The sequence below is a fragment of the Anolis carolinensis genome, chromosome 6 (assembly GCF_035594765.1).
Source record: "Anolis carolinensis isolate JA03-04 chromosome 6, rAnoCar3.1.pri, whole genome shotgun sequence".
Lineage (NCBI taxonomy): Eukaryota > Metazoa > Chordata > Lepidosauria > Squamata > Dactyloidae > Anolis > Anolis carolinensis.
In genome coordinates this window covers 14,728,198-14,741,490 of record NC_085846.1, presented here as the reverse complement: position 1 = coordinate 14,741,490, position 13,293 = coordinate 14,728,198, and the positions used below count along the sequence as shown (strand labels likewise).

Below are 13,293 nucleotides of genomic sequence, written 5' to 3'. Positions count from 1 at the left end.
AGGATATTCTCACTTCTCCCAACATTTTCCAAGTCTGCACAGAAAGACATTGTATGATACTTTACAATGTATATGTGTACATTTTAAGGTACACTTTAGTATGTGACCTTGGACATAGGATTAAAAACAGTAATAGGATGCTTCCTGCACCACAAATTCTGGGACTCCACAACTATTTTCATATTATATAATTCACACTGTGATTCCACTTTGATTCCATCCTTCAAAATATTGGGATTTGTAGTCTTTAGGGAACATTTTTTATCAATCACAGGCAGGGATTTCTTGTGTCTCAACAAACAATAAGTCCCAGGATTCAGCCATGGCAGTTAAAGTGGAATCATTGTGCTGTAACCGTGGATTAAGAAAGGGCTCCTAAGCAGAAATCAGTATTATATGGCATTTGCTATTACAGTAGAGTCTCACTTATCCAATCTAAACGGGCCGGCAGAAGCTTGGATAAGCGAATATTTTGGATAATGAGGGATTAAGGAAAAGCCTATTAAACATCAAATTAGGTTATGATTTTACAAATTAAGCACCAAAACATCATGTTATAAAACAAATTTGACAGAAAAAGTAGTTCAATATGCAGTAATGTTATGCTGTAATTACTGTATTTACGAATTTAGCACCAAAATATCACGATATATTGAAAACATTGACTACAAAAATGGCTTGGATAATCCAGAAGTTTGGATAAGCGAGGCTTGGATAAGTGAGACTCTACTGTATTGTAAACTTTTTAATTAGCTTCCAAGCCAGTATTGTACAAGCATCATATGGGAAGAAACCACAGCATTGGAAGGAGGAACAGCGATGGGAAACTAAGTTTGTAGAATTCCCCATGGCTTTTGCATGACACTGGATGATAGATGATACCCTTTAAGTGTCTTTGTACAACAAAGCAGAGCTTCTCGCAAGGAAGCAGACATGGAATTGATGCAATATGGGCTTTTCCAGAGGCTGCCCCAAACCGAGCTCCATGAAAATGTCAATGGATCAGCAAGAATGACCAAACGCTTCGCTGCAGTTTACAAAACAAACAGTTTGGAAATCCTGAATCTTGGCCAAGGAATTAAAATCCCAGCTCACGTCAGTACTGTATTGTAAACGGAAGCACTGTCTGAGTCCACAGTAACCACAAGGTGTGGGGCTAATGAGTGTTGTTTCCCCTAAGTGCCCTCTGAAGAAAAGGAGTCAGGGACCTCTCTGGCCTTTGCCAACATTCCTAGCCTTGGCTCCTTCCAGCATGGCCTGCTGGGTGAAATTAATCTGATTTAGCAGACCAATTTCTTTGGAGAAGCAGCTTAGCTGAGAAGCCCTTTTATGACAAGGCTTCCTGTAATCATTACATGGCTTTGCCTGAGGAGCCCAAAGGAGCCACGTACTTTGCTATGGATGTAGAATCCTGGGCTCAAGGCTGGTTGCCACTGGTAAATCTAGCATCAGCTTCTGACTGATCCAGGACAGAACCAACTGTAGGTCAATTTTCTTTAGACTTTTGTAAAACTTCCTTTATCGCACTTTTGCTTTAGGCTCCTATGCAACCAGTTTATTTTGGCCCATTTTTGGGTCAAAACACACACAACAGATCCTGGATCTTTCAGATCACCCTTCTTTGCCGCAAACACACGTCCACACACAAAGAGAGCCTCTACTTGTCCATTGGAAGTCTGTCTGTCCAGCCCTCCAGCCGGGCGGGCCCCAGACATACAGTTTCCCCCACTGTGACTCAGGCATAAACACAGCCCCAGGCCAAGGTGTGTGTGCAATGAGGTGGCGTGAGGGGGTGTGTAAGCGTGAGTGCAATCGGAACTTTACCATCAGCCGGCCGTTCGCCCAAGCGAGTAGCGCACTTGTGTATGAGACAGAGACAAAACTCATGTCTCACATGCTCCCCTTTACCTTTTCCTTCCTTTATGAGGGAAAAAGAGCCCACTGCAAGCCATCATCTTACCTGAAATTTCAGCCTGTGTATCCAAATGGGTAGTAGTATGTATTTGTTCTTCACCCAAAACAATCTCTTCTTTTCTCTCCCATAGTGTTTCTAATTATCATACAACATGGAAGACACCTGATCTTGTATGATCTTGGAAAATACATATGGTGGAACCTGGTCAGTGTTTTCACAAAAGACCACTACCAGAATACTAGGGATCTCCAGGTAGGTCTGTGAAAGAATCTTGGCTAAAACCCTGGTCAGCAGCTCCATTTAGAGTTGACAGTATTGATGCATTCAATGTAAAGTAGGTCCCGAAGTCTTGAAATGTAGCATCCAGGTTTAATTTTAAAAACAACTCCCCTCTTGCACACACAAGTAAAGAAAGTGATATGTAAGTATCATTTGTATGGAGCTAAACTTCACAGTTTAGGTTCTCATATTTAAACATGACTTTGAGATCCAAGAAGGTACCCGAAATGCTCCAGGGCAGAAAAATACAGAAAGAGAGATCTTCAGATCTACATTCAAATACGTCAACAAATGGACAATTACATAAAACCTTCATTAAATGTAATTTCCCCTTAACTTTTGTTGCTGTTTCTAAAGTTCTGGTTTCTCAGCTTAATCTTTGGATTCTGTAGTTGCCTTAGGCAAGTCATTCCAGGTCTAGTCATTCAAAAATCTTAGATAAGATGTCACAAGGTTCTCACAAGGGAAGTCACCATTAGTATAGGAGACTGACAAAGACTGGATTGGCTACATTAACATCTGCAAATATGATATATATTTCCACTTAGGCCTTCATCCATAAATTGGTCTACAACTGAAATGTCCAGTGGAGAAAGAGGGCTAGTTGGGAACATAAAAACTGGATCTAGTGAGAAATAGAAATATAGTTTTGTCAATATAATACATTTCAATGGATATGTAATTTGTTTCTGAAGCTAATTTCAAAATGGCAGGTTTTTGTAGCAGTGTGCAGCAATTAGGGGAAATCTGTATATGAACGATTCCCTTTTCCTGATAATCCCAATTCCCAATCACAAATATTGGGGCTGGGGGGGTTGACATAATTATTATTATTTTATGCATTCCAAGATTTTGACTCACTAGAATCACTACAAAAAACAATAATGCTTGTCAGGTGAAAGGCAGAAGGAAAAGATGAATAAACTCAGTCAAAGAAGCTATAGTTCTCAGTTTGCAATGGATGGAGCTTTGGATGAAAGGGTGACTTGGAGCTCTCTTATCTGTAAGGTTGCCATAACTCAGTCAATTTGATAAAAATTAACATAACAGAATTTTTCATGTTACAGTACTATATAATTTCCTCAATATTTCAGGGATAGAAGTTAATCATATTGACCAAGCCTATTTTGTGAACAATCCAATCCCCATTATTTTATTCATTCTGTGATCCCATGCAAATTCAAGGAAAGCACAGATTGTACATAACATACAGCTTCCCAAGCATACCAGATTTCTTTCTTTTTGAAAAGTTGCTAGCCCTTATTACTAGGCATGTAATTATGCCAGCAACGCCTTATGCCATGGATATCTTATGGCTTTTTGAGCCCATATTGGGTTGAAGGAACAACCTGGGAATGGAAGATATAAAACAGAAAAACCTGAGATGGAATATCAAGGAGCAGGGCTAGTGCCAAGGAAAACACAAGCCGGATAGGTAAATATTTGGGCATGAGGTGATGGGGGAAATCTTCTCTCCGTCTCTGGATTAAAGCCCATGAGGGCTTTTCCAACTGTATACTGACTAAATGAAGTGTCAGAACAGGATGCCCAGATTAAGCAACTGGGAATGGGCCCATTCCCTCTTCATAAGGGAGAAGGCCCTGGCAAAGGTCATATGAATGTGCAGGCTCTCTCTCCACCTTCAACAGGCTCTTCAGACTGGGAGACTTTGCAAAGTGGCACACGTACCATCCGCCTGACTCATTGGCAAAAAATAGTGAGTTGCATGCTGCAAAGAAGTTTCCTCCCAAATACATGCACATGCACACACAATGTGGGTCACACACAAGGGGAGGTGTCTGTGCACATACAGATAGTGTGCAAAATGATCCTTAACCATCCATGCAAGAAATTTTCAATGCAGAAAATTCTTCAAGTTAGTTTAAATTATTTGTTATCTATTCAGTTCCATAATTATCTACTACTGTCTAAATTTCAGAAGAAGAAGATGTGCAAAGCCTTTGATGGTGTGGATCACAACAACAACTCAAACCACAATTGATCACTTGAGAAGAAACTGGTGTACCACATTTGATTGTTCTGATGTGTAAGTATACTCCATACTAGAGGCCACTGTCAGGACAGAATATGAAACATCAGAATGATTTCTAATTGGCAACTGGACCAGAGAAAACTGAATCTTGCTGCCCTGTTTAATTTAAATGTGGAACTGTATATTAAATTAGCGATTAGACTTTAAGGAAAAAGTATGCAAATTAAGGGAAGTAACAACAATTTAAAGATATGCGGATGATCTCATATTACAAGTAATAAATAGCAAAAACCCGGGACAACTACTGATGAAAATTAAGGAAGAAAATACAAAGACACCCAATTGAATGTTTATGAAATTAGAATTATCATAGATGATTTACATAAAGTGTATTATGAAGACCCTGATTGAACATTTTCTATGTCTTGGTTTTTCCATAAATCAAAATATAGGCTGCAGTCAAGAACTCAGAAGACACTTACTTGGAAGGGAAGTCACAAAGGAACTTGATAAGATGTAAAGGTATAACATTAAATATCAAAGTCAGAATCATCTGTGCCATACAATTTCTAATTTCTATATACGTAAGCTGTGAAAACTGGACAGTGAACAAGAAGAAAATCAACTCATTTGAAACGTAGAGAAGGAGGAGAATTCTATTAATACTATGAACAGCCAAAAAAATAAAATGGGCCCAAATATGTTATCACTAGGAATTCCTAGGTTATCCAGAGCAATTCTAGAAGGGGTATCTAGAGATTCTTGGAGAGAACACTTCTCTAGGCATATGTAGGACCTCCAGTCTGATTCTATGGTCAATTTCTAAATTCTCTATACATACTGTCAGGTTTAAAATGAGTATTTGTTAGATTTATAGGTTTTCACATTTTCAGGAGTCTTGCACCCCTAACTCCTGCAAAAGTGGGGGGCTTACTGTAATCAGCCAAAGTTCTATCCCTCAAAGAAACCAGGACCTAGCTCAGATTCTTGAAGCCTTTGATGTAAAGCGCCCAGAAAATGTCATCACTTTAAAAGGTGGCTTAAAGGAATGTTATATCCCAAAGTAAAAAATAATGAGTCTTTTCCTATCCACAGGAGTCCCAGCCACTGAAGTTTTAAAAGCTGGTAAAAGGAACAATAAAGACTGGCAACAAAGAAAAGTTACTGAACCCAATCTGACTAAGTCCAACAAATTAGATATATCAATTATGTTTGGGCAGTACCATTTCAGACTGCAGGTGAGTGAGTCATTTATTTTACTACTCTTCCATAACATCAACTTTAAACTAACATATTAGAAATATGTCTAGCCTAGACCTTTGCTCCTGGCATATTTGCCATTTGATATGAATAGATATGTGCCTATAGGAGAAACCCGTATACAGCTTCACCTGCATTATAAAGTGGCACAAGGCACTTCGGGCTTATCGCCTCAGCAAGACTGAAACTGGAAACCATGTTTAAAAAATTGTTATGTTTCCCTTCGACAAAATTATCAGTCTCTAAACCAAAGCTGATAAATCTCTGCATAAAATGTTATTTAGTTAGTTCTTTAGTTTATTTCTATGCTACCTTTCTGAAATCTGTCAAGACAGCATATATTATTGAAAAATAAAACAACAATTACACAAACATACTGTGATGCAATACAAAGAAAAACATATTAAAACTATATTGAAAGGTCTACTTCCTACACAAAAAGAGAGTAGGGACCAATTTACAACTTCAGAGTAGTTGGAAATGGGAGCGGTCAACCCCCCTGCTTAAGGAGCTCCATTGGCTGCCATTCACTTTCCGGTCCCAATTCAAGGTGCAGGTAATCACCTACAAAGCCCTGAACGGTTCGGGACCTGTCTACCTTCACGACCACCTTTCCCCCGATGAGACTACAAGATCTCTTCGATCTTCTGGGGAGGCTTTCCTCTCGTTCCCCTCACTATCACAGGTTTGGATTGTTGGAACGAGGGCCTTCTCTATGGTGGCCCCTCAGCTTTGGATTTCCCTCCGTAGGGAGATCAGACTGGCCCCAACCCTGTCTGCCTTTATTAAACAGCTAAAAACATGCCTTTTTAAATGTGCATTTGAATAATCAATGACATGTTAGACCCCTCTCATTGACATACTGTTTCCTCACATTTTATTTTCCCTCCTACCTATCCTAACCCAAATTATCTCAGGAAACGCTCTGACACTTGTCCAGGCACTTTATTAAAGGTCTTGAAATTATGCACTTTTGACTTGATCGCCCCCATTTTATCCATTGATGGTGATGTTCTTTTTTTTTTTTACCTTCCCTATCTGGATATTACCGTGTTTTTGTATTTTGTGTTTTTAATTTGCTTATTATATCTGAATGTTATGTTGATATTGTTTTTATATTGGTTTTATCTGTCATATTTTGTTTTTGTTTGGGCTTGGCCCCATTTTAGCCACCCCGAGTCTCTTCGGGGAGATGGTGGCGGAGTAGAAAAATAAAGTATTATTATTATTATTATTATTATTATTATTATTATTATTATTAAATGTTATTGTGCTCTACCATAATATAATGTAATATACATGGTGCTAATGGCACTATACTACTTATGTTTTCTTTTTTTCCTTTCCAAGGTAAGGTGGAATTGAATGCTGCAATTTGTGAATGGTTCCCAGTTTTCCATATTCTGTAAGATCTGCCAGAATGGATCCAAGCCTCTTCTGGATGTAATATATGTTATCCTTGTTTGAGTAAACGTAGGGTGCTTCCAGACAGGAATTAAACCCGCACCAAAGTGGGTTTAAAAACCCTGCTTTAGTGTGGGTTTGACTCCCTACTGCCCTCAAAAAACCCAGGCTTTCCTGGGGGGAGGGGGGTGTCTACATGCCATCTTGATTACAAACCACCCCCAAAGTCCCCCAAATAACCCCTAAAAATAAACTTAAACTGACTTGACTGCCATTACATTCCTCCTCGTGCCCTCCTGGCACGAAGAAACAATGTGCCAGGAGAACAGGGGGAGAGGGAGGGATTTTCCTCCTTGCCCCCATCTCCTGGTGCATAATTTCCTTGTGCCCTCTTGGTGCAAGGAGGAATGTAATGGACGCCAGGTAAATTTAACTTTATTTTAGGGGTTATTTGGAGTTTTGTGGGAGGGGGTGGATGTCCTCTCAGTTTTTCAGGCTCCAGCAGTCCCCGGACCCAATCCATACAGGGCCCACACCTGGTAAGACCTGGTTCTTAGCTTTAAATCCAGATCTTATCCATGTTTAATTAATTCGGAACAAAGCAGGGAAACCCTGCTATGATCCAAATAAATTTGGTTTTAGCGGAGACATTGTTTGGACGCTTCCGGTAAAACCACAACAGATCCAGCATTATGGGTCTGGCTGGATGGGACAGTAGGGTTTAATTTGGCAGTATCTTTCAGAAATGCATATTTGTAATTTAATTACCCTTCAAATATTATCTGTGCACATTTTAGTAAATGGGTTTATGTGGCAATGTTCTTGAATATATTTTGTATGTAAATTCTCTATTGTTGTTTCAGCAATCATTTAAAGTAGGTTATAACTTAATAGATGGGTGGTTTATAATGTTTTTAAATTTGTTGGGTAAAATCCAGACTTTCTGATACATTAGTTTTACTTAATTCCCACTGAAACCAAAGGGATGTGTAATTTGTCCCATTGATTTCCCAATGAACCAAGTGAACCAAATTTTGGAACCAAGCTGTGAGTTTAAGGTTAGCTATGTGTGAGTTCTTGTATGTGTGCATTAGCTGTACATTGAGATGTAAAGGACAGCATTATGTTTCATGCAGCTTTGTGAAACTGGGTTGGTTTGTGGATTTAAGTAATTTTGTGTATGCTTTCCTTTATGAGGTTTGGTTGGCTGCACATCTGTTTTCACTGGTAGAAGTTTGGGAGTGGATAACCATGGAACTGGAATTTATGAATCTACGTAGTCTTGTGTGGGGATGTGTGTGGTTCTTTTCTTTGCTGCTTGTGTGTGTGTGGTTGTGGTTTTTCCTCCTTGGGCAAAACTTTCACATGGTATGTATAATGGCATAACAGGATCAGTTTGTGTATGTGTGTATAGCAGGGCCGGCCCCACTATGGAGGCCACGTGAGGCCGCCGCCTCGGGCGCAGGTCCGGGGGGGCGCCGTCAGGCTGGGTGGGAGGCGGGGCACCGCCCTGACGGTGCCCCGCCTCCCGCCCAGTTCGCCCTCTCCCGTCTGGCCTTTTCTAGCTGGCCAGACTGCAGCGGAGGTCCCTCCAGGCCGCAGCGTGGGAGGCGGGGCCAGGGCACGCTGGGTGGGAGGCGGGGCCAGGGCGTGGGAGGCGGGACTGGTGGCGGGGGCGCTTTTCAGCACCCCCGCTTAACATCGAAAATTATCTCCGACCGGCCCTGGTGTATAGATATGTGGTTATTTGCTTCACTCTTCGTATGTGTATTGTGATAAACACTTTCAGGTACTGCACATTTATTTAATCATGCTATCCATTCCATGAAGAACCTCTTCCCCACACTCACAGTATGTGTATGCTACTCAGTACACCTAACTGTATACTTTATAATAAACTGGAAATGAAATTGCACCTCTATACCTTATGGTTCTGAGATTTCCTCACTTTATATGCCTCTGAACTTTCTGGCATTCAGTTGTGTATTTTCCATGTCCAAGATTTTATTATCTTCTTTCTCCTGTTTAAGTACATTTATAAATGTGATTGCAAGTGAACAGAATTTGTGTATTTTTCCTCCTTATGTATAGAGGCCATTGATGGTTGTGTAAAACTTATTTTGTGTGTGAAAAAAGTGACTTGAGTAAGAGAAAGAGCATACATTCTGGATGGAGGACATTGATGGATGTAATGTGTAAGTCTATTTTGTGTGAGAGAGAGTGATTTCAGTAAGAGAAAGGCTCCATGACCCACTCTCCTAAATGAACCATCTATTCCTATTCATATCATTACACAGAATACATTTCTGAGTTTCATACTGAGTTTGACATGGCAATAATAGTAAATCATAGTTTAATGTTACAAGAATAAATAGTGACAACATTGGGCTTGTTGCTTCTCTCCCCCAGTGGGGACATAATTGAGATGTCTTTTCTTCCATTTTTTATGGTAGTTTATGTCGCTGATCACACTTTATGGCATTGAATATTTGCCTGTTTGTTGTGAACCGCGTTGAGTCTCCATGGAGACTGAGAGATAGGCAGGATAGAAATAAAGCTTCTTCTTCTTCTTCTTCTTCTTCTTATTATTATTATTATTATTATTATTATTATTATTATTATAAACATAATTGTCCAAATTGTACTGCAGTTACTCATAACTCAATATCCTCTAACTGTACAGATTAATCCTCTGTTGTCTCACTTTTTCAACTTTTAAAATGGAGCCCTCAGTGGCGTAGTGGGTTAATCCTTTGTGCTGGCAGGACTGATGACTTTCAAGGTTGGATTGCTGACCTGAAGGTTGCCGGTTCGAATCCAACCCAGGGAGAGCTCAGATGAGCTCCCTCTATCAGCTCCAGCTCCATGCGGGGGCATGAGAGAAGCCTCCCATAAAGATGGTAAAAACATCAAAACATCCAGGCGTCCCCTGGGCAACGTCTTTGCAGAGGGCCAGTTCTCTCACACCAGAAGCAACTTGCAGTATCTCAAGTTGCTCCTGTTACAAAAAAAAAACTTTTTTAAAATGCCCCATATCCCCCCTCAACTTGCTTCAATTACTGCAAACAGAGGACAGAATCTTGCCCTTCCCTAAAGGTTCAAGAAATTGTTTCAGTTTTTTATAGCTTGTCTGTTCATTAATAATTTCTGTCATCTTGGCCACACTCACATTGGATGGCTTTATTGTCCAGGTTGTCATCTGCGAAATGTTGGGGGTTATGGTCCCAATGATTTGTTGAAATAGCACAGCAGTTCTCAACCTGTGGGTCCCCAGGTGTTTTGGCCTACAACTCTCAGAAATCCCAGCCAGTTTACCAGCTGTTAGTATTTCTGGGAGTTGAAGGCCAAAACATCTGGGGACCCACAGTTTGAGAACCACGGAAATAGCGGCTTTAAATACAGTTGAAGCCGGTGTATTTGAACAACCAGATTCACAAATAACTACAGTATAGGGATACAGACACCATGCTAAAATGTGGTTTATATTAAGTAGAAGCTTTCAGTCTGCTTCGTCAGAGGAAAAGATGGAAGTAAGTAAGCCATTATTCAGCATTACATGAGAACTCTCCATCCGTAGGCAGATATGCCCACTCAACTAGTTAGCTAATGTAAATTTCCTTTTTGCGCAGATGATACCAATCGGAGCGTTTATAACACAAGAGTGTATGATATCAGATCCGCTTCTTCACATACGACATCCAGTATCCCTTTGCTTGTGTACTTTCGATTGTTATCTTTATTCGTTTGAAGCTAACTGCCAACACTGAGGTCAGGTTGAAAAGTGGAATGGCAACTAAGGCTCCAGATCACGAATAAGGGGATTCAGTTGAGGGGAGCTGAAGAGGGATCCCCTGGCCCGGAATTATCAGGAAAGGGGAATGAAGCCGGTGGGTTTTGCCTTCTTGGTGTGCTCTGTGGTTGGACTGCTGAAAGGTCATTGTGGTCAGCGTCTCTGTCGGCTTTATTGTTTGCATTTTCCTCAGACACTGCCACAGCAAAAAGACTACGAATGAGTCTCTGTCCCGGCGTCATTTGCCCCCACCCGGGCTCTGACCCTCAGAAGGGAAATGGACTCACTATGAAAATATCAAGCCCTAGAAAAAGAAACAGCCCCTGAGCAAGAGACAGGAAAGGGGGGAAAGACCACAAGGTTTTAAAGAGGAGACGGTGGGATGAAGAGAATGCCCCCCTTCACTTTCTCTGTTCTGCTCTCCACCCTCCTCCACCTCTACAAAGACGCTACCAGATCAAGAAAATAGTTTCTGAAATTCATTGTTCCTGTTATGGCTTTTACTTCCATAGCAACATTAAACTACCATGGCTATATCTGAGGCTAAAAGCACACCATTGAAGTAAAAAGAACCTTGACTTCTAAAACATGTTTCAATGTCAGGCTTCAATGTTTATTTAAAATGTTTTATATCTTACTGTTTCATCAATAACAGTCCTCAAAGGAACCTGCAATAAAATAATTAAAAATAAAAATAAAATATAAAGCAACGACCAATCAGCAGTAACATATCTTTTATGATACGAGAAACATTTCAAGCTCTATTCTGATAAAATTATAATACTTTTTACACATTATGTTGCAGCCTTATAGAGACATAGAATCAGAACATCAAATTGTAATGGAAACCTTTTAATATGTAAGAGGCCTCTCTGGTCACCAACACTAATCAGCTGATTAAAGCGGCAGCCAGCAGAAATACTTTTAATAATCAAATACAGACTCAGCTAAGTACATACATATTGCATATACCGATTCTCAGCAGGAGAAACACTCATGATTCCCAGTCAGCATGGACTCTAGCTGGCAGATTTTGTGAGCAGCAGGCCAAAAAAGTAACTTATCCAAGCCCCAGCTATGTTACAGCAAAACAAATATATAGCACTAGCTGTGCCCGGCCACGCGTTGCTGTGGCTTAGTCTGGTGGTGTTGGTCAGTCTACATTAGGTTGTATTGATGCTGTGACCTTCACCTTCTTTATACTCACATTAGTAGTAGTATTTGAAGTCTGTTACCTTCTTCAATTTTTGTGTTGATTGATAATTGCTTGAGATCCCTGTTGTCTTTGGTTTGTTGTTAGTTGTAATGTCTGATTCTGCTGAGTGCGGTTTATATTTTTATTGTGGTACAATAGTCTTTTTTTGTTTTGCCTGTGTAGCTGTAGTGTTTATTATTATTGTTGTTGTAGTGATTATGAAGGTTGGATAAGTTAGATGCTACTGTATTGTTTTTTGGAGGCCCAGTGTACTACTGACTGGCCTCTCAGCCTCAGTGCCTGGCTGTTTCTTGCCTGTGATGGTGTTGATTCTTATTGTTGTTGTTGTTGTTGTCATTGTTATTATTGTAATTGTTTTTTTGGAGGCCAAGTGTGGATTGGGGAGGGATTGGGGAGGTGGATGAGTTGTGTTGTAAAATTTTGTATTTGTTATAGTCACAATGCGTTGTTGTGAGTTTTGTGGGTCCGGATTGTGGTTTTGTGGTGTGGTTGTGTTGTTACAACTGGGAGGGAATGCTTTTGCATTGTTTTGCCAAGTTTTGTATTTCTGGGGCGTTTAGTTGTGTTGTTATAGTCATGATGCGTTGTTGTGAGTTTTGTGGGTCCGGATTGTGGTTTTGTGTTGTGGTTGTGTTTTTACAACTGGGAGGCAAGGCTTTTGCGTTGTGTTGTCAAATTTTGTATTTCTGGGGCGTTTAGTTGTGTTATAGTCACGATGCGTTGTTGTGAGTTTTGTGGGTCAGGATTGTGGTATTGTGGTGTAGTTGTGTTGTTATAACCGGGAGAAAAGGCTTTTGTGTTGTGTTGTCAAGTTTTGTATTTCTGGGGTGTTTAGTTGTGTGCCAAGTTTCGTATTTCTGGGGCGTTTAGTTGTGTTGTTATAGTCACGATGCATTGTTGTGAGTTTTGTGGGTCCGGATTGTGGTTTTGTGGTGTGGTTGTGTTGTTACAACCGGGAGGCAAGGCTTTTACGTTGTGTTGTCAAGTTTTACATTTCTGGGGCGTTTAGTTGTGTGCCAAGTTTCGTATTTCTGGGGCGTTTAGTTGTGTTGTTATAGTCACGATGCGTTGTTGTGAGTTTTATGGGTCCGGATTGTGGTTTTGTGGTGTGGTTGTGTTGTTACAACCTGGAGGGAAGGCTTTTGTGTTGTGTTGCCAAGTTTCGTATTTCTGGGGCGTTTAGTTGTGTTGTTATAGTCACGATGTGTTGTTGTGACTTTTGTGAGTCCTGTGTGGTTTTGTGGTGTGGTTGTGTTGTTACAACTGGGAGGCAAGGCTTTTGCATTGTGTTGCCAAGTTTTGTATTTCTGGGGCGTTTAGTTGTGTTGTTATCGCATGATGCGTTGTTGTGAGTGTTGTGGGTCTGGATTGTGGTTTTGTGGTGTGGTTGTGTTGTTGTAACCTGGAGGCAAGCCTTTTGCATTGTGTTGCCAAAT

General features: G+C 40.4%; 1 long non-coding RNA gene across 2 annotated transcripts; it reads left to right on the top strand.

The window, feature by feature from the left end:
- Positions 1 to 212: 212 nt before the first annotated feature.
- LOC103279919 (uncharacterized) lies at positions 213 to 6,770 on the top strand. Of its 2 annotated transcripts, XR_009999875.1 has the most exons (5): positions 213 to 1,148; positions 2,046 to 2,167; positions 4,134 to 4,241; positions 4,640 to 4,709; positions 5,283 to 6,765. It is a non-coding gene; the product is annotated as an uncharacterized LOC103279919 (long non-coding RNA). The 2 variants fall into 2 exon arrangements; XR_507059.3 differs by lacking the exon at positions 213 to 1,148 and having other exon boundaries at positions 1,173 to 2,167; positions 5,283 to 6,770.
- Positions 6,771 to 13,293: the final 6,523 nt, after the last annotated feature.